Genomic DNA, 25,381 nt, shown 5'->3' on the forward strand with positions numbered 1-25,381 from the left:
AATGAACTTACCTTGTAAGATTTGATTTTTTGAAAACCTGTGGAAAAACAAAAAAAGAAGAACAAAAACAAACAAAAAAAAATAGCCAAAACTATATAATTTTTAAAAAAAAAAAAAAAAGAGGGAAAAAATAAATAAATATATATATATAAAAGAAAAAGGAAAATAAAAGATTTGGAGAAGTATTAAAATTGGTAGAATGCACGATGATGGATTTGAGTCTTCTTATCTTTTTGTTGATTCCAAGACTTTGTAATCTGAGTGTAAAAAAAAAAAAAAAAAAAAAAAAAAAAAAAATCTGTTCTTATCAGTTTAATATCTGATACGTCCCCTATCTGGGGACCATATATTAAATGGATTTTTAGAACAGGGAGATGGAAAAAGAGCTTGCTCTGTCCACTCCACGCATTGACCTGGTATTGCAGTATCTCCAGGACCGGTGCACCCCTTCTTTAATGCAGTTTCTAAAATCAGAAAGAATTGAATTCAATGTTTTTTGTTCATTTTGCTTGTTTGTCGGATTTTGGGATGGACTCTTTGGCTTTGCTTTTCTTCTCCTCATTGGATTTTTCATGTTCAAAGTTGCAGAAGCCAGATTACAAGCTCATTTTGGTTCAACTTCAGCAACTGTGCATTGCATTGCCATGTAATGTGATGCAATGCTATCTTTCTAGCTCTCCCTTTTTACTTCCTTTTGGATAAACAGACATATTAGGCAAGCATTTTGGAGCTTTCACCTAAATAACTACAGGTGGTGAGATAAGCTGCACAATATAATTGACCTTTCAGTATATTGTTGCACACACACCATCTATTTAGCAAATGCCCTTGTTATCAACAGCAGCCTTTTAAACTCACCTGAGCTAACAGGTATGTGCGCTGGTTACTCTGCTGCGCTTAAAATTTCTTTTTTGGTTTGCTACAATGCCTTTTCTGAAACGTTGTCTCCTTCTGCTGGAACACTGACTTCTTTCATTTAATGCCTGCAGACTATAAAAGAGAACCCAACCCAAAAAGTTTGGTTGATTAGTCTGTGGCATTCTGTTAAACTGTTGCTTATGGCGGTCTCTGTGAGCTTCTCAGCGACATTCAGCCAGCCAGGTATCCTGCCTGCAGTAGATGGAATGTGGCAATGGAACGCTGGCTGCGCGTGTCATAATAGGCTCTGAGCCTTTATATACCTGTGCACAGCAGCAGCCACCTTCAGTCTGCTGCTGGACAGCCAGCAGCAGCAGCAGGAGAGGTATGTAATCAGGAGCCCTCCTGCTAAGGGTAGACAGCTGCTCGTTCCACCCCACCCCCCGCCTTAATTGGTTCTCCTCCCTTCCAACGGTGTTGAGGCGGGTGGGAACAGCAGGGGGTGAAGGTGCTGTGTTTAAAGAGGTGGAGTTATGCAGATCTAAAACGCGTGGATTGCAGCAGCAGCAAGCCGAAAAGTGCAGGCATGTAAGGGATCTAGAGGTTGACAACATGTCTTCTTAACGGGAGTCCAGGAGCTCATCTCCACAAATGGACTTTTCAGGATCCTTGGGTGGCTCCGTAGTTTGAAACCAATTCTGGTTATCGCTTCTCGGCCTTTTGGCTAAGATCAAGTGTAGTATCTGTTCTTATCAGTTTAATATCTGATACGTCCCCTATCTGGGGACCATATATTAAATGGATTTTTAGAACAGGGAGATGGAAAAAGAGCTTGCTCTGTCCACTCCACGCATTGACCTGGTATTGCAGTATCTCCAGGACCGGTGCACCCCTTCTTTAATGCAGTTTCTAAAATCAGAAAGAATTGAATTCAATGTTTTTTGTTCATTTTGCTTGTTTGTCGGATTTTGGGATGGACTCTTTGGCTTTGCTTTTCTTCTCCTCATTGGATTTTTCATGTTCAAAGTTGCAGAAGCCAGATTACAAGCTCATTTTGGTTCAACTTCAGCAACTGTGCATTGCATTGCCATGTAATGTGATGCAATGCTATCTTTCTAGCTCTCCCTTTTTACTTCCTTTTGGATAAACAGACATATTAGGCAAGCATTTTGGAGCTTTCACCTAAATAACTACAGGTGGTGAGATAAGCTGCACAATATAATTGACCTTTCAGTATATTGTTGCACACACACCATCTATTTAGCAAATGCCCTTGTTATCAACAGCAGCCTTTTAAACTCACCTGAGCTAACAGGTATGTGCGCTGGTTACTCTGCTGCGCTTAAAATTTCTTTTTTGGTTTGCTACAATGCCTTTTCTGAAACGTTGTCTCCTTCTGCTGGAACACTGACTTCTTTCATTTAATGCCTGCAGACTATAAAAGAGAACCCAACCCAAAAAGTTTGGTTGATTAGTCTGTGGCATTCTGTTAAACTGTTGCTTATGGCGGTCTCTGTGAGCTTCTCAGCGACATTCAGCCAGCCAGGTATCCTGCCTGCAGTAGATGGAATGTGGCAATGGAACGCTGGCTGCGCGTGTCATAATAGGCTCTGAGCCTTTATATACCTGTGCACAGCAGCAGCCACCTTCAGTCTGCTGCTGGACAGCCAGCAGCAGCAGCAGGAGAGGTATGTAATCAGGAGCCCTCCTGCTAAGGGTAGACAGCTGCTCGTTCCACCCCACCCCCCGCCTTAATTGGTTCTCCTCCCTTCCAACGGTGTTGAGGCGGGTGGGAACAGCAGGGGGTGAAGGTGCTGTGTTTAAAGAGGTGGAGTTATGCAGATCTAAAACGCGTGGATTGCAGCAGCAGCAAGCCGAAAAGTGCAGGCATGTAAGGGATCTAGAGGTTGACAACATGTCTTCTTAACGGGAGTCCAGGAGCTCATCTCCACAAATGGACTTTTCAGGATCCTTGGGTGGCTCCGTAGTTTGAAACCAATTCTGGTTATCGCTTCTCGGCCTTTTGGCTAAGATCAAGTGTAGTATCTGTTCTTATCAGTTTAATATCTGATACGTCCCCTATCTGGGGACCATATATTAAATGGATTTTTAGAACAGGGAGATGGAAAAAGAGCTTGCTCTGTCCACTCCACGCATTGACCTGGTATTGCAGTATCTCCAGGACCGGTGCACCCCTTCTTTAATGCAGTTTCTAAAATCAGAAAGAATTGAATTCAATGTTTTTTGTTCATTTTGCTTGTTTGTCGGATTTTGGGATGGACTCTTTGGCTTTGCTTTTCTTCTCCTCATTGGATTTTTCATGTTCAAAGTTGCAGAAGCCAGATTACAAGCTCATTTTGGTTCAACTTCAGCAACTGTGCATTGCATTGCCATGTAATGTGATGCAATGCTATCTTTCTAGCTCTCCCTTTTTACTTCCTTTTGGATAAACAGACATATTAGGCAAGCATTTTGGAGCTTTCACCTAAATAACTACAGGTGGTGAGATAAGCTGCACAATATAATTGACCTTTCAGTATATTGTTGCACACACCATCTATTTAGCAAATGCCCTTGTTATCAACAGCAGCCTTTTAAACTCACCTGAGCTAACAGGTATGTGCGCTGGTTACTCTGCTGCGCTTAAAATTTCTTTTTTGGTTTGCTACAATGCCTTTTCTGAAACGTTGTCTCCTTCTGCTGGAACACTGACTTCTTTCATTTAATGCCTGCAGACTATAAAAGAGAACCCAACCCAAAAAGTTTGGTTGATTAGTCTGTGGCATTCTGTTAAACTGTTGCTTATGGCGGTCTCTGTGAGCTTCTCAGCGACATTCAGCCAGCCAGGTATCCTGCCTGCAGTAGATGGAATGTGGCAATGGAACGCTGGCTGCGCGTGTCATAATAGGCTCTGAGCCTTTATATACCTGTGCACAGCAGCAGCCACCTTCAGTCTGCTGCTGGACAGCCAGCAGCAGCAGCAGGAGAGGTATGTAATCAGGAGCCCTCCTGCTAAGGGTAGACAGCTGCTCGTTCCACCCCACCCCCCGCCTTAATTGGTTCTCCTCCCTTCCAACGGTGTTGAGGCGGGTGGGAACAGCAGGGGGTGAAGGTGCTGTGTTTAAAGAGGTGGAGTTATGCAGATCTAAAACGCGTGGATTGCAGCAGCAGCAAGCCGAAAAGTGCAGGCATGTAAGGGATCTAGAGGTTGACAACATGTCTTCTTAACGGGAGTCCAGGAGCTCATCTCCACAAATGGACTTTTCAGGATCCTTGGGTGGCTCCGTAGTTTGAAACCAATTCTGGTTATCGCTTCTCGGCCTTTTGGCTAAGATCAAGTGTAGTATCTGTTCTTATCAGTTTAATATCTGATACGTCCCGTATCTGGGGACCATATATTAAATGGATTTTTAGAACAGGGAGATGGAAAAAGAGCTTGCTCTGTCCACTCCACGCATTGACCTGGTATTGCAGTATCTCCAGGACCGGTGCACCCCTTCTTTAATGCAGTTTCTAAAATCAGAAAGAATTGAATTCAATGTTTTTTGTTCATTTTGCTTGTTTGTCGGATTTTGGGATGGACTCTTTGGCTTTGCTTTTCTTCTCCTCATTGGATTTTTCATGTTCAAAGTTGCAGAAGCCAGATTACAAGCTCATTTTGGTTCAACTTCAGCAACTGTGCATTGCATTGCCATGTAATGTGATGCAATGCTATCTTTCTAGCTCTCCCTTTTTACTTCCTTTTGGATAAACAGACATATTAGGCAAGCATTTTGGAGCTTTCACCTAAATAACTACAGGTGGTGAGATAAGCTGCACAATATAATTGACCTTTCAGTATATTGTTGCACACACACCATCTATTTAGCAAATGCCCTTGTTATCAACAGCAGCCTTTTAAACTCACCTGAGCTAACAGGTATGTGCGCTGGTTACTCTGCTGCGCTTAATATTTCTTTTTTGGTTTGCTACAATGCCTTTTCTGAAACGTTGTCTCCTTCTGCTGGAACACTGACTTCTTTCATTTAATGCCTGCAGACTATAAAAGAGAACCCAACCCAAAAAGTTTGGTTGATTAGTCTGTGGCATTCTGTTAAACTGTTGCTTATGGCGGTCTCTGTGAGCTTCTCAGCGACATTCAGCCAGCCAGGTATCCTGCCTGCAGTAGATGGAATGTGGCAATGGAACGCTGGCTGCGCGTGTCATAATAGGCTCTGAGCCTTTATATACCTGTGCACAGCAGCAGCCACCTTCAGTCTGCTGCTGGACAGCCAGCAGCAGCAGCAGCAGGAGAGGTATGTAATCAGGAGCCCTCCTGCTAAGGGTAGACAGCTGCTCGTTCCACCCCACCCCCCGCCTTAATTGGTTCTCCTCCCTTCCAACGGTGTTGAGGCGGGTGGGAACAGCAGGGGGTGAAGGTGCTGTGTTTAAAGAGGTGGAGTTATGCAGATCTAAAACGCGTGGATTGCAGCAGCAGCAAGCCGAAAAGTGCAGGCATGTAAGGGATCTAGAGGTTGACAACATGTCTTCTTAACGGGAGTCCAGGAGCTCATCTCCACAAATGGACTTTTCAGGATCCTTGGGTGGCTCCGTAGTTTGAAACCAATTCTGGTTATCGCTTCTCGGCCTTTTGGCTAAGATCAAGTGTAGTATCTGTTCTTATCAGTTTAATATCTGATACGTCCCCTATCTGGGGACCATATATTAAATGGATTTTTAGAACAGGGAGATGGAAAAAGAGCTTGCTCTGTCCACTCCACGCATTGACCTGGTATTGCAGTATCTCCAGGACCGGTGCACCCCTTCTTTAATGCAGTTTCTAAAATCAGAAAGAATTGAATTCAATGTTTTTTGTTCATTTTGCTTGTTTGTCGGATTTTGGGATGGACTCTTTGGCTTTGCTTTTCTTCTCCTCATTGGATTTTTCATGTTCAAAGTTGCAGAAGCCAGATTACAAGCTCATTTTGGTTCAACTTCAGCAACTGTGCATTGCATTGCCATGTAATGTGATGCAATGCTATCTTTCTAGCTCTCCCTTTTTACTTCCTTTTGGATAAACAGACATATTAGGCAAGCATTTTGGAGCTTTCACCTAAATAACTACAGGTGGTGAGATAAGCTGCACAATATAATTGACCTTTCAGTATATTGTTGCACACACACCATCTATTTAGCAAATGCCCTTGTTATCAACAGCAGCCTTTTAAACTCACCTGAGCTAACAGGTATGTGCGCTGGTTACTCTGCTGCGCTTAAAATTTCTTTTTTGGTTTGCTACAATGCCTTTTCTGAAACGTTGTCTCCTTCTGCTGGAACACTGACTTCTTTCATTTAATGCCTGCAGACTATAAAAGAGAACCCAACCCAAAAAGTTTGGTTGATTAGTCTGTGGCATTCTGTTAAACTGTTGCTTATGGCGGTCTCTGTGAGCTTCTCAGCGACATTCAGCCAGCCAGGTATCCTGCCTGCAGTAGATGGAATGTGGCAATGGAACGCTGGCTGCGCGTGTCATAATAGGCTCTGAGCCTTTATATACCTGTGCACAGCAGCAGCCACCTTCAGTCTGCTGCTGGACAGCCAGCAGCAGCAGCAGCAGGAGAGGTATGTAATCAGGAGCCCTCCTGCTAAGGGTAGACAGCTGCTCGTTCCACCCCACCCCCCGCCTTAATTGGTTCTCCTCCCTTCCAACGGTGTTGAGGCGGGTGGGAACAGCAGGGGGTGAAGGTGCTGTGTTTAAAGAGGTGGAGTTATGCAGATCTAAAACGCGTGGATTGCAGCAGCAGCAAGCCGAAAAGTGCAGGCATGTAAGGGATCTAGAGGTTGACAACATGTCTTCTTAACGGGAGTCCAGGAGCTCATCTCCACAAATGGACTTTTCAGGATCCTTGGGTGGCTCCGTAGTTTGAAACCAATTCTGGTTATCGCTTCTCGGCCTTTTGGCTAAGATCAAGTGTAGTATCTGTTCTTATCAGTTTAATATCTGATACGTCCCCTATCTGGGGACCATATATTAAATGGATTTTTAGAACAGGGAGATGGAAAAAGAGCTTGCTCTGTCCACTCCACGCATTGACCTGGTATTGCAGTATCTCCAGGACCGGTGCACCCCTTCTTTAATGCAGTTTCTAAAATCAGAAAGAATTGAATTCAATGTTTTTTGTTCATTTTGCTTGTTTGTCGGATTTTGGGATGGACTCTTTGGCTTTGCTTTTCTTCTCCTCATTGGATTTTTCATGTTCAAAGTTGCAGAAGCCAGATTACAAGCTCATTTTGGTTCAACTTCAGCAACTGTGCATTGCATTGCCATGTAATGTGATGCAATGCTATCTTTCTAGCTCTCCCTTTTTACTTCCTTTTGGATAAACAGACATATTAGGCAAGCATTTTGGAGCTTTCACCTAAATAACTACAGGTGGTGAGATAAGCTGCACAATATAATTGACCTTTCAGTATATTGTTGCACACACACCATCTATTTAGCAAATGCCCTTGTTATCAACAGCAGCCTTTAAAACTCACCTGAGCTAACAGGTATGTGCGCTGGTTACTCTGCTGCGCTTAAAATTTCTTTTTTGGTTTGCTACAATGCCTTTTCTGAAACGTTGTCTCCTTCTGCTGGAACACTGACTTCTTTCATTTAATGCCTGCAGACTATAAAAGAGAACCCAACCCAAAAAGTTTGGTTGATTAGTCTGTGGCATTCTGTTAAACTGTTGCTTATGGCGGTCTCTGTGAGCTTCTCAGCGACATTCAGCCAGCCAGGTATCCTGCCTGCAGTAGATGGAATGTGGCAATGGAACGCTGGCTGCGCGTGTCATAATAGGCTCTGAGCCTTTATATACCTGTGCACAGCAGCAGCCACCTTCAGTCTGCTGCTGGACAGCCAGCAGCAGCAGCAGCAGGAGAGGTATGTAATCAGGAGCCCTCCTGCTAAGGGTAGACAGCTGCTCGTTCCACCCCACCCCCCGCCTTAATTGGTTCTCCTCCCTTCCAACGGTGTTGAGGCGGGTGGGAACAGCAGGGAGTGAAGGTGCTGTGTTTAAAGAGGTGGAGTTATGCAGATCTAAAACGCGTGGATTGCAGCAGCAGCAAGCCGAAAAGTGCAGGCATGTAAGGGATCTAGAGGTTGACAACATGTCTTCTTAACGGGAGTCCAGGAGCTCATCTCCACAAATGGACTTTTCAGGATCCTTGGGTGGCTCCGTAGTTTGAAACCAATTCTGGTTATCGCTTCTCGGCCTTTTGGCTAAGATCAAGTGTAGTATCTGTTCTTATCAGTTTAATATCTGATACGTCCCCTATCTGGGGACCATATATTAAATGGATTTTTAGAACAGGGAGAAGGAAAAAGAGCTTGCTCTGTCCACTCCACGCATTGACCTGGTATTGCAGTATCTCCAGGACCGGTGCACCCCTTCTTTAATGCAGTTTCTAAAATCAGAAAGAATTGAATTCAATGTTTTTTGTTCATTTTGCTTGTTTGTCGGATTTTGGGATGGACTCTTTGGCTTTGCTTTTCTTCTCCTCATTGGATTTTTCATGTTCAAAGTTGCAGAAGCCAGATTACAAGCTCATTTTGGTTCAACTTCAGCAACTGTGCATTGCATTGCCATGTAATGTGATGCAATGCTATCTTTCTAGCTCTCCCTTTTTACTTCCTTTTGGATAAACAGACATATTAGGCAAGCATTTTGGAGCTTTCACCTAAATAACTACAGGTGGTGAGATAAGCTGCACAATATAATTGACCTTTCAGTATATTGTTGCACACACACCATCTATTTAGCAAATGCCCTTGTTATCAACAGCAGCCTTTTAAACTCACCTGAGCTAACAGGTATGTGCGCTGGTTACTCTGCTGCGCTTAAAATTTCTTTTTTGGTTTGCTACAATGCCTTTTCTGAAACGTTGTCTCCTTCTGCTGGAACACTGACTTCTTTCATTTAATGCCTGCAGACTATAAAAGAGAACCCAACCCAAAAAGTTTGGTTGATTAGTCTGTGGCATTCTGTTAAACTGTTGCTTATGGCGGTCTCTGTGAGCTTCTCAGCGACATTCAGCCAGCCAGGTATCCTGCCTGCAGTAGATGGAATGTGGCAATGGAACGCTGGCTGCGCGTGTCATAATAGGCTCTGAGCCTTTATATACCTGTGCACAGCAGCAGCCACCTTCAGTCTGCTGCTGGACAGCCAGCAGCAGCAGCAGCAGCAGGAGAGGTATGTAATCAGGAGCCCTCCTGCTAAGGGTAGACAGCTGCTCGTTCCACCCCACCCCCCGCCTTAATTGGTTCTCCTCCCTTCCAACGGTGTTGAGGCGGGTGGGAACAGCAGGGGGTGAAGGTGCTGTGTTTAAAGAGGTGGAGTTATGCAGATCTAAAACGCGTGGATTGCAGCAGCAGCAAGCCGAAAAGTGCAGGCATGTAAGGGATCTAGAGGTTGACAACATGTCTTCTTAACGGGAGTCCAGGAGCTCATCTCCACAAATGGACTTTTCAGGATCCTTGGGTGGCTCCGTAGTTTGAAACCAATTCTGGTTATCGCTTCTCGGCCTTTTGGCTAAGATCAAGTGTAGTATCTGTTCTTATCAGTTTAATATCTGATATGTCCCCTATCTGGGGACCATATATTAAATGGATTTTTAGAACAGGGAGATGGAAAAAGAGCTTGCTCTGTCCACTCCACGCATTGACCTGGTATTGCAGTATCTCCAGGACCGGTGCACCCCTTCTTTAATGCAGTTTCTAAAATCAGAAAGAATTGAATTCAATGTTTTTTGTTCATTTTGCTTGTTTGTCGGATTTTGGGATGGACTCTTTGGCTTTGCTTTTCTTCTCCTCATTGGATTTTTCATGTTCAAAGTTGCAGAAGCCAGATTACAAGCTCATTTTGGTTCAACTTCAGCAACTGTGCATTGCATTGCCATGTAATGTGATGCAATGCTATCTTTCTAGCTCTCCCTTTTTACTTCCTTTTGGATAAACAGACATATTAGGCAAGCATTTTGGAGCTTTCACCTAAATAACTACAGGTGGTGAGATAAGCTGCACAATATAATTGACCTTTCAGTATATTGTTGCACACACACCATCTATTTAGCAAATGCCCTTGTTATCAACAGCAGCCTTTTAAACTCACCTGAGCTAACAGGTATGTGCGCTGGTTACTCTGCTGCGCTTAAAATTTCTTTTTTGGTTTGCTACAATGCCTTTTCTGAAACGTTGTCTCCTTCTGCTGGAACACTGACTTCTTTCATTTAATGCCTGCAGACTATAAAAGAGAACCCAACCCAAAAAGTTTGGTTGATTAGTCTGTGGCATTCTGTTAAACTGTTGCTTATGGCGGTCTCTGTGAGCTTCTCAGCGACATTCAGCCAGCCAGGTATCCTGCCTGCAGTAGATGGAATGTGGCAATGGAACGCTGGCTGCGCGTGTCATAATAGGCTCTGAGCCTTTATATACCTGTGCACAGCAGCAGCCACCTTCAGTCTGCTGCTGGACAGCCAGCAGCAGCAGCAGCAGGAGAGGTATGTAATCAGGAGCCCTCCTGCTAAGGGTAGACAGCTGCTCGTTCCACCCCACCCCCCGCCTTAATTGGTTCTCCTCCCTTCCAACGGTGTTGAGGCGGGTGGGAACAGCAGGGGGTGAAGGTGCTGTGTTTAAAGAGGTGGAGTTATGCAGATCTAAAACGCGTGGATTGCAGCAGCAGCAAGCCGAAAAGTGCAGGCATGTAAGGGATCTAGAGGTTGACAACATGTCTTCTTAACGGGAGTCCAGGAGCTCATCTCCACAAATGGACTTTTCAGGATCCTTGGGTGGCTCCGTAGTTTGAAACCAACTCTGGTTATCGCTTCTCGGCCTTTTGGCTAAGATCAAGTGTAGTATCTGTTCTTATCAGTTTAATATCTGATACGTCCCCTATCTGGGGACCATATATTAAATGGATTTTTAGAACAGGGAGATGGAAAAAGAGCTTGCTCTGTCCACTCCACGCATTGACCTGGTATTGCAGTATCTCCAGGACCGGTGCACCCCTTCTTTAATGCAGTTTCTAAAATCAGAAAGAATTGAATTCAATGTTTTTTGTTCATTTTGCTTGTTTGTCGGATTTTGGGATGGACTCTTTGGCTTTGCTTTTCTTCTCCTCATTGGATTTTTCATGTTCAAAGTTGCAGAAGCCAGATTACAAGCTCATTTTGGTTCAACTTCAGCAACTGTGCATTGCATTGCCATGTAATGTGATGCAATGCTATCTTTCTAGCTCTCCCTTTTTACTTCCTTTTGGATAAACAGACATATTAGGCAAGCATTTTGGAGCTTTCACCTAAATAACTACAGGTGGTGAGATAAGCTGCACAATATAATTGACCTTTCAGTATATTGTTGCACACACACCATCTATTTAGCAAATGCCCTTGTTATCAACAGCAGCCTTTTAAACTCACCTGAGCTAACAGGTATGTGCGCTGGTTACTCTGCTGCGCTTAAAATTTCTTTTTTGGTTTGCTACAATGCCTTTTCTGAAACGTTGTCTCCTTCTGCTGGAACACTGACTTCTTTCATTTAATGCCTGCAGACTATAAAAGAGAACCCAACCCAAAAAGTTTGGTTGATTAGTCTGTGGCATTCTGTTAAACTGTTGCTTATGGCGGTCTCTGTGAGCTTCTCAGCGACATTCAGCCAGCCAGGTATCCTGCCTGCAGTAGATGGAATGTGGCAATGGAACGCTGGCTGCGCGTGTCATAATAGGCTCTGAGCCTTTATATACCTGTGCACAGCAGCAGCCACCTTCAGTCTGCTGCTGGACAGCCAGCAGCAGCAGCAGCAGGAGAGGTATGTAATCAGGAGCCCTCCTGCTAAGGGTAGACAGCTGCTCGTTCCACCCCACCCCCCGCCTTAATTGGTTCTCCTCCCTTCCAACGGTGTTGAGGCGGGTGGGAACAGCAGGGGGTGAAGGTGCTGTGTTTAAAGAGGTGGAGTTATGCAGATCTAAAACGCGTGGATTGCAGCAGCAGCAAGCCGAAAAGTGCAGGCATGTAAGGGATCTAGAGGTTGACAACATGTCTTCTTAACGGGAGTCCAGGAGCTCATCTCCACAAATGGACTTTTCAGGATCCTTGGGTGGCTCCGTAGTTTGAAACCAATTCTGGTTATCGCTTCTCGGCCTTTTGGCTAAGATCAAGTGTAGTATCTGTTCTTATCAGTTTAATATCTGATACGTCCCCTATCTGGGGACCATATATTAAATGGATTTTTAGAACAGGGAGATGGAAAAAGAGCTTGCTCTGTCCACTCCACGCATTGACCTGGTATTGCAGTATCTCCAGGACCGGTGCACCCCTTCTTTAATGCAGTTTCTAAAATCAGAAAGAATTGAATTCAATGTTTTTTGTTCATTTTGCTTGTTTGTCTGATTTTGGGATGAACTCTTTGGCTTTGCTTTTCTTCTCCTCATTGGATTTTTCATGTTCAAAGTTGCAGAAGCCAGATTACAAGCTCATTTTGGTTCAACTTCAGCAACTGTGCATTGCATTGCCATGTAATGTGATGCAATGCTATCTTTCTAGCTCTCCCTTTTTACTTCCTTTTGGATAAACAGACATATTAGGCAAGCATTTTGGAGCTTTCACCTAAATAACTACAGGTGGTGAGATAAGCTGCACAATATAATTGACCTTTCAGTATATTGTTGCACACACACCATCTATTTAGCAAATGCCCTTGTTATCAACAGCAGCCTTTTAAACTCACCTGAGCTAACAGGTATGTGCGCTGGTTACTCTGCTGCGCTTAAAATTTCTTTTTTGGTTTGCTACAATGCCTTTTCTGAAACGTTGTCTCCTTCTGCTGGAACACTGACTTCTTTCATTTAATGCCTGCAGACTATAAAAGAGAACCCAACCCAAAAAGTTTGGTTGATTAGTCTGTGGCATTCTGTTAAACTGTTGCTTATGGCGGTCTCTGTGAGCTTCTCAGCGACATTCAGCCAGCCAGGTATCCTGCCTGCAGTAGATGGAATGTGGCAATGGAACGCTGGCTGCGCGTGTCATAATAGGCTCTGAGCCTTTATATACCTGTGCACAGCAGCAGCCACCTTCAGTCTGCTGCTGGACAGCCAGCAGCAGCAGCAGCAGGAGAGGTATGTAATCAGGAGCCCTCCTGCTAAGGGTAGACAGCTGCTCGTTCCACCCCACCCCCCGCCTTAATTGGTTCTCCTCCCTTCCAACGGTGTTGAGGCGGGTGGGAACAGCAGGGGGTGAAGGTGCTGTGTTTAAAGAGGTGGAGTTATGCAGATCTAAAACGCGTGGATTGCAGCAGCAGCAAGCCGAAAAGTGCAGGCATGTAAGGGATCTAGAGGTTGACAACATGTCTTCTTAACGGGAGTCCAGGAGCTCATCTCCACAAATGGACTTTTCAGGATCCTTGGGTGGCTCCGTAGTTTGAAACCAATTCTGGTTATCGCTTCTCGGCCTTTTGGCTAAGATCAAGTGTAGTATCTGTTCTTATCAGTTTAATATCTGATACGTCCCCTATCTGGGGACCATATATTAAATGGATTTTTAGAACAGGGAGATGGAAAAAGAGCTTGCTCTGTCCACTCCACGCATTGACCTGGTATTGCAGTATCTCCAGGACCGGTGCACCCCTTCTTTAATGCAGTTTCTAAAATCAGAAAGAATTGAATTCAATGTTTTTTGTTCATTTTGCTTGTTTGTCGGATTTTGGGATGGACTCTTTGGCTTTGCTTTTCTTCTCCTCATTGGATTTTTCATGTTCAAAGTTGCAGAAGCCAGATTACAAGCTCATTTTGGTTCAACTTCAGCAACTGTGCATTGCATTGCCATGTAATGTGATGCAATGCTATCTTTCTAGCTCTCCCTTTTTACTTCCTTTTGGATAAACAGACATATTAGGCAAGCATTTTGGAGCTTTCACCTAAATAACTACAGGTGGTGAGATAAGCTGCACAATATAATTGACCTTTCAGTATATTGTTGCACACACACCATCTATTTAGCAAATGCCCTTGTTATCAACAGCAGCCTTTTAAACTCACCTGAGCTAACAGGTATGTGCGCTGGTTACTCTGCTGCGCTTAAAATTTCTTTTTTGGTTTGCTACAATGCCTTTTCTGAAACGTTGTCTCCTTCTGCTGGAACACTGACTTCTTTCATTTAATGCCTGCAGACTATAAAAGAGAACCCAACCCAAAAAGTTTGGTTGATTAGTCTGTGGCATTCTGTTAAACTGTTGCTTATGGCGGTCTCTGTGAGCTTCTCAGCGACATTCAGCCAGCCAGGTATCCTGCCTGCAGTAGATGGAATGTGGCAATGGAACGCTGGCTGCGCGTGTCATAATAGGCTCTGAGCCTTTATATACCTGTGCACAGCAGCAGCCACCTTCAGTCTGCTCCTGGACAGCCAGCAGCAGCAGCAGCAGCAGGAGAGGTATGTAATCAGGAGCCCTCCTGCTAAGGGTAGACAGCTGCTCGTTCCACCCCACCCCCCGCCTTAATTGGTTCTCCTCCCTTCCAACGGTGTTGAGGCGGGTGGGAACAGCAGGGGGTGAAGGTGCTGTGTTTAAAGAGGTGGAGTTATGCAGATCTAAAACGCGTGGATTGCAGCAGCAGCAAGCCGAAAAGTGCAGGCATGTAAGGGATCTAGAGGTTGACAACATGTCTTCTTAACGGGAGTCCAGGAGCTCATCTCCACAAATGGACTTTTCAGGATCCTTGGGTGGCTCCGTAGTTTGAAACCAATTCTGGTTATCGCTTCTCGGCCTTTTGGCTAAGATCAAGTGTAGTATCTGTTCTTATCAGTTTAATATCTGATACGTCCCCTATCTGGGGACCATATATTAAATGGATTTTTAGAACAGGGAGATGGAAAAAGAGCTTCCTCTGTCCACTCCACGCATTGACCTGGTATTGCAGTATCTCCAGGACCGGTGCACCCCTTCTTTAATGCAGTTTCTAAAATCAGAAAGAATTGAATTCAATGTTTTTTGTTCATTTTGCTTGTTTGTCGGATTTTGGGATGGACTCTTTGGCTTTGCTTTTCTTCTCCTCATTGGATTTTTCATGTTCAAAGTTGCAGAAGCCAGATTACAAGCTCATTTTGGTTCAACTTCAGCAACTGTGCATTGCATTGCCATGTAATGTGATGCAATGCTATCTTTCTAGCTCTCCCTTTTTACTTCCTTTTGGATAAACAGACATATTAGGCAAGCATTTTGGAGCTTTCACCTAAATAACTACAGGTGGTGAGATAAGCTGCACAATATAATTGACCTTTCAGTATATTGTTGCACACACACCATCTATTTAGCAAATGCCCTTGTTATCAACAGCAGCCTTTTAAACTCACCTGAGCTAACAGGTATGTGCGCTGGTTACTCTGCTGCGCTTAAAATTTCTTTTTTGGTTTGCTACAATGCCTTTTCTGAAACGTTGTCTCCTTCTGCTGGAACACTGACTTCTTTCATTTAATGCCTGCAGACTATAAAAGAGAACCCAACCCAAAAAGTTTGGTTGATTAGTCTGTGGCATTCTGTTAAACTGTTGCTTATGGCGGTCTCTGTGAGCTTCTCAGCGACATTCAGCCAGCCAGGTATCCTGCCTGCAGTAGATGGAATGTGGCAATGGAACGCTGGCTGCGCGTGTCATAATAGGCTCTGAGCCTTTATATACCTGTGCACAGCAGCAGCCACCTTCAGTCTGCTGCTGGACAGCCAGCAGCAGCAGCAGCAGGAGAGGTATGTAATCAGGAGCCCTCCTGCTAAGGGTAGACAGCTGCTCGTTCCACCCCACCCCCCGCCTTAATTGGTTCTCCTCCCTTCCAACGGTGTTGAGGCGGGTGGGAACAGCAGGGGGTGAAGGTGCTGTGTTTAAAGAGGTGGAGTTATGCAGATCTAAAACGCGTGGATTGCAGCAGCAGCAAGCCGAAAAGTGCAGGCATGTAAGGGATCTAGAGGTTGACAACATGTCTTCTTAACGGGAGTCCAGGAGCTCATCTCCACAAATGGACTTTTCAGGATCCTTGGGTGGCTCCGTAGTTTGAAACCAATTCTGGTTATCGCTTCTCGGCCTTTTGGCTAAGATCAAGTGTAGTATCTGTTCTTATCAGTTTAATATCTGATACGTCCCCTATCTGGGGACCATATATTAAATGGATTTTTAGAACAGGGAGATGGAAAAAGAGCTTGCTCTGTCCACTCCACGCATTGACCTGGTATTGCAGTATCTCCAGGACCGGTGCACCCCTTCTTTAATGCAGTTTCTAAAATCAGAAAGAATTGAATTCAATGTTTTTTGTTCATTTTGCTTGTTTGTCGGATTTTGGGATGGACTCTTTGGCTTTGCTTTTCTTCTCCTCATTGGATTTTTCATGTTCAAAGTTGCAGAAGCCAGATTACAAGCTCATTTTGGTTCAACTTCAGCAACTGTGCATTGCATTGCCATGTAATGTGATGCAATGCTATCTTTCTAGCTCTCCCTTTTTACTTCCTTTTGGATAAACAGACATATTAGGCAAGCATTTTGGAGCTTTCACCTAAATAACTACAGGTGGTGAGATAAGCTGCACAATATAATTGACCTTTCAGTATATTGTTGCACACACACCATCTATTTAGCAAATGCCCTTGTTATCAACAGCAGCCTTTTAAACTCACCTGAGCTAACAGGTATGTGCGCTGGTTACTCTGCTGCGCTTAAAATTTCTTTTTTGGTTTGCTACAATGCCTTTTCTGAAACGTTGTCTCCTTCTGCTGGAACACTGACTTCTTTCATTTAATGCCTGCAGACTATAAAAGAGAACCCAACCCAAAAAGTTTGGTTGATTAGTCTGTGGCATTCTGTTAAACTGTTGCTTGTGGCGGTCTCTGTGAGCTTCTCAGCGACATTCAGCCAGCCAGGTATCCTGCCTGCAGTAGATGGAATGTGGCAATGGAACGCTGGCTGCGCGTGTCATAATAGGCTCTGAGCCTTTATATACCTGTGCACAGCAGCAGCCACCTTCAGTCTGCTGCTGGACAGCCAGCAGCAGCAGCAGCAGGAGAGGTATGTAATCAGGAGCCCTCCTGCTAAGGGTAGACAGCTGCTGGTTCCACCCCACCCCCCGCCTTAATTGGTTCTCCTCCCTTCCAACGGTGTTGAGGCGGGTGGGAACAGCAGGGGGTGAAGGTGCTGTGTTTAAAGAGGTGGAGTTATGCAGATCTAAAACACGTGGATTGCAGCAGCAGCAAGCCGAAAAGTGCAGGCATGTAAGGGATCTAGAGGTTGACAACATGTCTTCTTAATGGGAGTCCAGGAGCTCATCTCCACAAATGGACTTTTCAGGATCCTTGGGTGGCTCCGTAGTTTGAAACCAATTCTGGTTATCGCTTCTCGGCCTTTTGGCTAAGATCAAGTGTAGTATCTGTTCTTATCAGTTTAATATCTGATACGTCCCCTATCTGGGGACCATATATTAAATGGATTTTTAGAACAGGGAGATGGAAAAAGAGCTTGCTCTGTCCACTCCACGCATTGACCTGGTATTGCAGTATCTCCAGGACCGGTGCACCCCTTCTTTAATGCAGTTTCTAAAATCAGAAAGAATTGAATTCAATGTTTTTTGTTCATTTTGCTTGTTTGTCGGATTTTGGGATGGACTCTTTGGCTTTGCTTTTCTTCTCCTCATTGGATTTTTCATGTTCAAAGTTGCAGAAGCCAGATTACAAGCTCATTTTGGTTCAACTTCAGCAACTGTGCATTGCATTGCCATGTAATGTGATGCAATGCTATCTTTCTAGCTCTCCCTTTTTACTTCCTTTTGGATAAACAGACATATTAGGCAAGCATTTTGGAGCTTTCACCTAAATAACTACAGGTGGTGAGATAAGCTGCACAATATAATTGACCTTTCAGTATATTGTTGCACACACACCATCTATTTAGCAAATGCCCTTGTTATCAACAGCAGCCTTTTAAACTCACCTGAGCTAACAGGTATGTGCGCTGGTTACTCTGCTGCGCTTAAAATTTCTTTTTTGGTTTGCTACAATGCCTTTTCTGAAACGTTGTCTCCTTCTGCTGGAACACTGACTTCTTTCATTTAATGCCTGCAGACTATAAAAGAGAACCCAACCCAAAAAGTTTGGTTGATTAGTCTGTGGCATTCTGTTAAACTGTTGCTTATGGCGGTCTCTGTGAGCTTCTCAGCGACATTCAGCCAGCCAGGTATCCTGCCTGCAGTAGATGGAATGTGGCAATGGAACGCTGGCTGCGCGTGTCATAATAGGCTCTGAGCCTTTATATACCTGTGCACAGCAGCAGCCACCTTCAGTCTGCTGCTGGACAGCCAGCAGCAGCAGCAGCAGGAGAGGTATGTAATCAGGAGCCCTCCTGCTAAGGGTAGACAGCTGCTCGTTCCACCCCACCCCCCGCCTTAATTGGTTCTCCTCCCTTCCAACGGTGTTGAGGTGGGTGGGAACAGCAGGGGGTGAAGGTGCTGTGTTTAAAGAGGTGGAGTTATGCAGATCTAAAACGCGTGGATTGCAGCAGCAGCAAGCCGAAAAGTGCAGGCATGTAAGGGATCTAGAGGTTGACAACATGTCTTCTTAACGGGAGTCCAGGAGCTCATCTCCACAAATGGACTTTTCAGGATCCTTGGGTGGCTCCGTAGTTTGAAACCAATTCTGGTTATCGCTTCTCGGCCTTTTGGCTAAGATCAAGTGTAGCATCTTTCGAAAAGGCGGTTTTGGATGTTGGCCGCCCTAGTAGATTGATACATTATGCACACTGGGGTTTAGGCGCTTGTTAGTACGCCAGGTGGCTAATATAGTCATCTGGTGGAAAGCATGGCCCCCCAGGATCGACGCCATTGGGCCGGGGAAGATCGAAAGCCCGAAGTGTGAAGTGCCCCAGGAGTGGTGACCCTGGGGTGCCTTAACTCACTGGGATTGGGAACCACACTTGAGTTTATGGCACATTTGCACAAGCACTTCAAATTTTCTTTCTTCGCACACACCCTTATTCCGGGCCTTCTGGCCTTAGGATGGGGAATTTTTCAATTCCCGGTCGGAGGTCCGGGCAGTATTATACTGTGAAACCTTCACTATTTATTTAATTTCTTTGTCACTGTGTGTCCACTTATTCACGTGTGTCACGTCCTACTAGGATTTTGTCGGGATGCGGTTCCCTTACGGGTTCCTCTCTTGGCAGGTCTAGGGGGGGAGTGTGTGGCCATCAGGTTCCGCTCCCCCCTGAACCCCCCTGGCTCTCCTCTTTCGGGAGGAGAGCGTTGTTGGCTCCCCTCTTCCGGGAGGGGAGCACAGTCTTTGGCTCCCAGTGCCTTGCTCGGGTGAGAACTCGGGCAGGTGCTGGGGGTAAGATTGGGTCGCCTCTGGCTTCGGCTGGAGGTGGCTTTTTGTCCCTGTTCCTCGCTGTGGCCTTTTGGCTCGGAGGGACAGGGAATGGTTTGGGGGACCCTTCTCCTTTTGGAGAGGGTTTCAAGAAGACCAGCATCCTAGTGCACTTTTTTTGTGGCACTTGTCACTTTTTTAAGCGCACTCGGGTTTTGTACACGAATTCGGGCTTTCAAAAAAAAGAAAAAAAAAAAAAAAAAAAATCTGTTCTTATCAGTTTAATATCTGATACGTCCCCTATCTGGGGACCATATATTAAATGGATTTTTAGAACAGGGAGATGGAAAAAGAGCTTGCTCTGTCCACTCCACGCATTGACCTGGTATTGCAGTATCTCCAGGACCGGTGCACCCCTTCTTTAATGCAGTTTCTAAAATCAGAAAGAATTGAATTCAATGTTTTTTGTTCATTTTGCTTGTTTGTCGGATTTTGGGATGGACTCTTTGGCTTTGCTTTTCTTCTCCTCATTGGATTTTTCATGTTCAAAGTTGCAGAAGCCAGATTACAAGCTCATTTTGGTTCAACTTCAGCAACTGTGCATTGCATTGCCATGTAATGTGATGCAATGCTATCTTTCTAGCTCTCCCTTTTTACTTCCTTTTGGATAAACAGACATATTAGGCAAGCATTTTGGAGCTTTCACCTAAATAACTACAGGTGGTGAGATAAGCTGCACAATATAATTGACCTTTCAGTATATTGTTGCACACACACCATCTATTTAGCAAATGCCCTTGTTATCAACAGCAGCCTTTTAAACTCACCTGAGCTAACAGGTATGTGCGCTGGTTACTCTGCTGCGCTTAAAATTTCTTTTTTGGTTTGCTACAATGCCTTTTCTGAAACGTTGTCTCCTTCTGCTGGAACACTGACTTCTTTCATTTAATGCCTGCAGACTATAAAAGAGAACCCAACCCAAAAAGTTTGGTTGATTAGTCTGTGGCATTCTGTTAAACTGTTGCTTATGGCGGTCTCTGTGAGCTTCTCAGCGACATTCAGCCAGCCAGGTATCCTGCCTGCAGTAGATGGAATGTGGCAATGGAACGCTGGCTGCGCGTGTCATAATAGGCTCTGAGCCTTTATATACCTGTGCACAGCAGCAGCCACCTTCAGTCTGCTGCTGGACAGCCAGCAGCAGCAGCAGCAGGAGAGGTATGTAATCAGGAGCCCTCCTGCTAAGGGTAGACAGCTGCTCGTTCCACCCCACCCCCCGCCTTAATTGGTTCTCCTCCCTTCCAACGGTGTTGAGGCGGGTGGGAACAGCAGGGGGTGAAGGTGCTGTGTTTAAAGAGGTGGAGTTATGCAGATCTAAAACGCGTGGATTGCAGCAGCAGCAAGCCGAAAAGTGCAGGCATGTAAGGGATCTAGAGGTTGACAACATGTCTTCTTAACGGGAGTCCAGGAGCTCATCTCCACAAATGGACTTTTCAGGATCCTTGGGTGGCTCCGTAGTTTGAAACCAATTCTGGTTATCGCTTCTCGGCCTTTTGGCTAAGATCAAGTGTAGTATCTGTTCTTATCAGTTTAATATCTGATACGTCCCCTATCTGGGGACCATATATTAAATGGATTTTTAGAACAGGGAGATGGAAAAAGAGCTTGCTCTGTCCACTCCACGCATTGACCTGGTATTGCAGTATCTCCAGGACCGGTGCACCCCTTCTTTAATGCAGTTTCTAAAATCAGAAAGAATTGAATTCAATGTTTTTTGTTCATTTTGCTTGTTTGTCGGATTTTGGGATGGACTCTTTGGCTTTGCTTTTCTTCTCCTCATTGGATTTTTCATGTTCAAAGTTGCAGAAGCCAGATTACAAGCTCATTTTGGTTCAACTTCAGCAACTGTGCATTGCATTGCCATGTAATGTGATGCAATGCTATCTTTCTAGCTCTCCCTTTTTACTTCCTTTTGGATAAACAGACATATTAGGCAAGCATTTTGGAGCTTTCACCTAAATAACTACAGGTGGTGAGATAAGCTGCACAATATAATTGACCTTTCAGTATATTGTTGCACACACACCATCTATTTAGCAAATGCCCTTGTTATCAACAGCAGCCTTTTAAACTCACCTGAGCTAACAGGTATGTGCGCTGGTTACTCTGCTGCGCTTAAAATTTCTTTTTTGGTTTGCTACAATGCCTTTTCTGAAACGTTGTCTCCTTCTGCTGGAACACTGACTTCTTTCATTTAATGCCTGCAGACTATAAAAGAGAACCCAACCCAAAAAGTTTGGTTGATTAGTCTGTGGCATTCTGTTAAACTGTTGCTTATGGCGGTCTCTGTGAGCTTCTCAGCGACATTCAGCCAGCCAGGTATCCTGCCTGCAGTAGATGGAATGTGGCAATGGAACGCTGGCTGCGCGTGTCATAATAGGCTCTGAGCCTTTATATACCTGTGCACAGCAGCAGCCACCTTCAGTCTGCTGCTGGACAGCCAGCAGCAGCAGCAGCAGGAGAGGTATGTAATCAGGAGCCCTCCTGCTAAGGGTAGACAGCTGCTCGTTCCACCCCACCCCCCGCCTTAATTGGTTCTCCTCCCTTCCAACGGTGTTGAGGCGGGTGGGAACAGCAGGGGGTGAAGGTGCTGTGTTTAAAGAGGTGGAGTTATGCAGATCTAAAACGCGTGGATTGCAGCAGCAGCAAGCCGAAAAGTGCAGGCATGTAAGGGATCTAGAGGTTGACAACATGTCTTCTTAACGGGAGTCCAGGAGCTCATCTCCACAAATGGACTTTTCAGGATCCTTGGGTGGCTCCGTAGTTTGAAACCAATTCTGGTTATCGCTTCTCGGCCTTTTGGCTAAGATCAAGTGTAGTATCTGTTCTTATCAGTTTAATATCTGATACGTCCCCTATCTGGGGACCATATATTAAATGGATTTTTAGAACAGGGAGATGGAAAAAGAGCTTGCTCTGTCCACTCCACGCATTGACCTGGTATTGCAGTATCTCCAGGACCGGTGCACCCCTTCTTTAATGCAGTTTCTAAAATCAGAAAGAATTGAATTCAATGTTTTTTGTTCATTTTGCTTGTTTGTCGGATTTTGGGATGGACTCTTTGGCTTTGCTTTTCTTCTCTTCATTGGATTTTTCATGTTCAAAGTTGCAGAAGCCAGATTACAAGCTCATTTTGGTTCAACTTCAGCAACTGTGCATTGCATTGCCATGTAATGTGATGCAATGCTATCTTTCTAGCTCTCCCTTTTTACTTCCTTTTGGATAAACAGACATATTAGGCAAGCATTTTGGAGCTTTCACCTAAATAACTACAGGTGGTGAGATAAGCTGCACAATATAATTGACCTTTCAGTATATTGTTGCACACACACCATCTATTTAGCAAATGCCCTTGTTATCAACAGCAGCCTTTTAAACTCACCTGAGCTAACAGGTATGTGCGCTGGTTACTCTGCTGCGCTTAAAATTTCTTTTTTGGTTTGCTACAATGCCTTTTCTGAAACGTTGTCTCCTTCTGCTGGAACACTGACTTCTTTCATTTAATGCCTGCAGACTATAAAAGAGAACCCAACCCAAAAAGTTTGGTTGATTAGTCTGTGGCATTCTGTTAAACTGTTGCTTATGGCGGTCTCTGTGAGCTTCTCAGCGACATTCAGCCAGCCAGGTATCCTGCCTGCAGTAGATGGAATGTGGCAATGGAACGCTGGCTGCGCGTGTCATAATAGGCTCTGAGCCTTTATATACCTGTGCACAGCAGCAGCCACCTTCAGTCTGCTGCTGGACAGCCAGCAGCAGCAGCAGCAGGAGAGGTATGTAATCAGGAGCCCTCCTGCTAAGGGTAGACAGCTGCTCGTTCCACCCCACCCCCCGCCTTAATTGGTTCTCCTCCCTTCCAACGGTGTTGAGGCGGGTGGGAACAGCAGGGGGTGAAGGTGCTGTGTTTAAAGAGGTGGAGTTATGCAGATCTAAAACGCGTGGATTGCAGCAGCAGCAAGCCGAAAAGTGCAGGCATGTAAGGGATCTAGAGGTTGACAACATGTCTTCTTAACGGGAGTCCAGGAGCTCATCTCCACAAATGGACTTTTCAGGATCCTTGGGTGGCTCCGTAGTTTGAAACCAATTCTGGTTATCGCTTCTCGGCCTTTTGGCTAAGATCAAGTGTAGTATCTGTTCTTATCAGTTTAATATCTGATACGTCCCCTATCTGGGGACCATATATTAAATGGATTTTTAGAACAGGGAGATGGAAAAAGAGCTTGCTCTGTCCACTCCACGCATTGACCTGGTATTGCAGTATCTCCAGGACCGGTGCACCCCTTCTTTAATGCAGTTTCTAAAATCAGAAAGAATTGAATTCAATGTTTTTTGTTCATTTTGCTTGTTTGTCGGATTTTGGGATGGACTCTTTGGCTTTGCTTTTCTTCTCCTCATTGGATTTTTCATGTTCAAAGTTGCAGAAGCCAGATTACAAGCTCATTTTGGTTCAACTTCAGCAACTGTGCATTGCATTGCCATGTAATGTGATGCAATGCTATCTTTCTAGCTCTCCCTTTTTACTTCCTTTTGGATAAACAGACATATTAGGCAAGCATTTTGGAGCTTTCACCTAAATAACTACAGGTGGTGAGATAAGCTGCACAATATAATTGACCTTTCAGTATATTGTTGCACACACACCATCTATTTAGCAAATGCCCTTGTTATCAACAGCAGCCTTTTAAACTCACCTGAGCTAACAGGTATGTGCGCTGGTTACTCTGCTGCGCTTAAAATTTCTTTTTTGGTTTGCTACAATGCCTTTTCTGAAACGTTGTCTCCTTCTGCTGGAACACTGACTTCTTTCATTTAATGCCTGCAGACTATAAAAGAGAACCCAACCCAAAAAGTTTGGTTGATTAGTCTGTGGCATTCTGTTAAACTGTTGCTTATGGCGGTCTCTGTGAGCTTCTCAGCGACATTCAGCCAGCCAGGTATCCTGCCTGCAGTAGATGGAATGTGGCAATGGAACGCTGGCTGCGCGTGTCATAATAGGCTCTGAGCCTTTATATACCTGTGCACAGCAGCAGCCACCTTCAGTCTGCTGCTGGACAGCCAGCAGCAGCAGCAGCAGGAGAGGTATGTAATCAGGAGCCCTCCTGCTAAGGGTAGACAGCTGCTCGTTCCACCCCACCCCCCGCCTTAATTGGTTCTCCTCCCTTCCAACGGTGTTGAGGCGGGTGGGAACAGCAGGGGGTGAAGGTGCTGTGTTTAAAGAGGTGGAGTTATGCAGATCTAAAACGCGTGGATTGCAGCAGCAGCAAGCCGAAAAGTGCAGGCATGTAAGGGATCTAGAGGTTGACAACATGTCTTCTTAACGGGAGTCCAGGAGCTCATCTCCACAAATGGACTTTTCAGGATCCTTGGGTGGCTCCGTAGTTTGAAACCAATTCTGGTTATCGCTTCTCGGCCTTTTGGCTAAGATCAAGTGTAGTATCTGTTCTTATCAGTTTAATATCTGATACGTCCCCTATCTGGGGACCATATATTAAATGGATTTTTAGAACAGGGAGATGGAAAAAGAGCTTGCTCTGTCCACTCCACGCATTGACCTGGTATTGCAGTATCTCCAGGACCGGTGCACCCCTTCTTTAATGCAGTTTCTAAAATCAGAAAGAATTGAATTCAATGTTTTTTGTTCATTTTGCTTGTTTGTCGGATTTTGGGATGGACTCTTTGGCTTTGCTTTTCTTCTCCTCATTGGATTTTTCATGTTCAAAGTTGCAGAAGCCAGATTACAAGCTCATTTTGGTTCAACTTCAGCAACTGTGCATTGCATTGCCATGTAATGTGATGCAATGCTATCTTTCTAGCTCTCCCTTTTTACTTCCTTTTGGATAAACAGACATATTAGGCAAGCATTTTGGAGCTTTCACCTAAATAACTACAGGTGGTGAGATAAGCTGCACAATATAATTGACCTTTCAGTATATTGTTGCACACACACCATCTATTTAGCAAATGCCCTTGTTATCAACAGCAGCCTTTTAAACTCACCTGAGCTAACAGGTATGTGCGCTGGTTACTCTGCTGCGCTTAAAATTTCTTTTTTGGTTTGCTACAATGCCTTTTCTGAAACGTTGTCTCCTTCTGCTGGAACACTGACTTCTTTCATTTAATGCCTGCAGA

At 44.7% G+C, this 25,381-nt stretch overlaps 18 non-coding genes and 1 pseudogene across 18 annotated transcripts; all 19 read left to right on the top strand.

The window, feature by feature from the left end:
- Positions 1-225: 225 nt before the first annotated feature.
- Positions 226-450, top strand: LOC141177793 (U2 spliceosomal RNA; annotated as a pseudogene).
- A 1,112-nt stretch (positions 451-1,562) lies between these two features.
- Positions 1,563-1,753, top strand: LOC141176945 (U2 spliceosomal RNA). The gene has a single exon (XR_012253586.1). It is a non-coding gene; the product is annotated as a U2 spliceosomal RNA (small nuclear RNA).
- A 1,112-nt stretch (positions 1,754-2,865) lies between these two features.
- Positions 2,866-3,056, top strand: LOC141176946 (U2 spliceosomal RNA). The gene has a single exon (XR_012253587.1). It is a non-coding gene; the product is annotated as a U2 spliceosomal RNA (small nuclear RNA).
- Positions 3,057-4,166: 1,110 nt separating this feature from the next.
- On the top strand, positions 4,167-4,357 carry LOC141177593 (U2 spliceosomal RNA). Its single transcript, XR_012254173.1, has one exon. It is a non-coding gene; the product is annotated as a U2 spliceosomal RNA (small nuclear RNA).
- Positions 4,358-5,472: 1,115 nt separating this feature from the next.
- LOC141176947 (U2 spliceosomal RNA) lies at positions 5,473-5,663 on the top strand. Its single transcript, XR_012253588.1, has one exon. It is a non-coding gene; the product is annotated as a U2 spliceosomal RNA (small nuclear RNA).
- Positions 5,664-6,778: 1,115 nt separating this feature from the next.
- LOC141176948 (U2 spliceosomal RNA) lies at positions 6,779-6,969 on the top strand. The gene has a single exon (XR_012253589.1). It is a non-coding gene; the product is annotated as a U2 spliceosomal RNA (small nuclear RNA).
- A 1,115-nt stretch (positions 6,970-8,084) lies between these two features.
- Positions 8,085-8,275, top strand: LOC141177368 (U2 spliceosomal RNA). Its single transcript, XR_012253969.1, has one exon. It is a non-coding gene; the product is annotated as a U2 spliceosomal RNA (small nuclear RNA).
- A 1,118-nt stretch (positions 8,276-9,393) lies between these two features.
- LOC141178279 (U2 spliceosomal RNA) lies at positions 9,394-9,584 on the top strand. The gene has a single exon (XR_012254579.1). It is a non-coding gene; the product is annotated as a U2 spliceosomal RNA (small nuclear RNA).
- A 1,115-nt stretch (positions 9,585-10,699) lies between these two features.
- LOC141176950 (U2 spliceosomal RNA) lies at positions 10,700-10,890 on the top strand. The gene has a single exon (XR_012253590.1). It is a non-coding gene; the product is annotated as a U2 spliceosomal RNA (small nuclear RNA).
- A 1,115-nt stretch (positions 10,891-12,005) lies between these two features.
- On the top strand, positions 12,006-12,196 carry LOC141176951 (U2 spliceosomal RNA). The gene has a single exon (XR_012253591.1). It is a non-coding gene; the product is annotated as a U2 spliceosomal RNA (small nuclear RNA).
- A 1,115-nt stretch (positions 12,197-13,311) lies between these two features.
- LOC141176952 (U2 spliceosomal RNA) lies at positions 13,312-13,502 on the top strand. The gene has a single exon (XR_012253592.1). It is a non-coding gene; the product is annotated as a U2 spliceosomal RNA (small nuclear RNA).
- Positions 13,503-14,620: 1,118 nt separating this feature from the next.
- On the top strand, positions 14,621-14,811 carry LOC141177607 (U2 spliceosomal RNA). The gene has a single exon (XR_012254186.1). It is a non-coding gene; the product is annotated as a U2 spliceosomal RNA (small nuclear RNA).
- Positions 14,812-15,926: 1,115 nt separating this feature from the next.
- LOC141176953 (U2 spliceosomal RNA) lies at positions 15,927-16,117 on the top strand. The gene has a single exon (XR_012253593.1). It is a non-coding gene; the product is annotated as a U2 spliceosomal RNA (small nuclear RNA).
- A 1,115-nt stretch (positions 16,118-17,232) lies between these two features.
- LOC141176954 (U2 spliceosomal RNA) lies at positions 17,233-17,423 on the top strand. Its single transcript, XR_012253594.1, has one exon. It is a non-coding gene; the product is annotated as a U2 spliceosomal RNA (small nuclear RNA).
- Positions 17,424-19,424: 2,001 nt separating this feature from the next.
- Positions 19,425-19,617, top strand: LOC141177949 (U2 spliceosomal RNA). Its single transcript, XR_012254445.1, has one exon. It is a non-coding gene; the product is annotated as a U2 spliceosomal RNA (small nuclear RNA).
- Positions 19,618-20,732: 1,115 nt separating this feature from the next.
- Positions 20,733-20,923, top strand: LOC141176955 (U2 spliceosomal RNA). Its single transcript, XR_012253595.1, has one exon. It is a non-coding gene; the product is annotated as a U2 spliceosomal RNA (small nuclear RNA).
- A 1,115-nt stretch (positions 20,924-22,038) lies between these two features.
- LOC141176957 (U2 spliceosomal RNA) lies at positions 22,039-22,229 on the top strand. The gene has a single exon (XR_012253597.1). It is a non-coding gene; the product is annotated as a U2 spliceosomal RNA (small nuclear RNA).
- Positions 22,230-23,344: 1,115 nt separating this feature from the next.
- Positions 23,345-23,535, top strand: LOC141176958 (U2 spliceosomal RNA). The gene has a single exon (XR_012253598.1). It is a non-coding gene; the product is annotated as a U2 spliceosomal RNA (small nuclear RNA).
- Positions 23,536-24,650: 1,115 nt separating this feature from the next.
- On the top strand, positions 24,651-24,841 carry LOC141176959 (U2 spliceosomal RNA). Its single transcript, XR_012253599.1, has one exon. It is a non-coding gene; the product is annotated as a U2 spliceosomal RNA (small nuclear RNA).
- The last annotated feature ends 540 nt before the right edge of the window (positions 24,842-25,381 follow it).

This window comes from Phyllobates terribilis, unplaced genomic scaffold (assembly GCF_046119375.1).
Source record: "Phyllobates terribilis strain yellow unplaced genomic scaffold, ASM4611937v1 Scaffold_27__1_contigs__length_16484149, whole genome shotgun sequence".
Classification (NCBI taxonomy): domain Eukaryota; kingdom Metazoa; phylum Chordata; class Amphibia; order Anura; family Dendrobatidae; genus Phyllobates; species Phyllobates terribilis.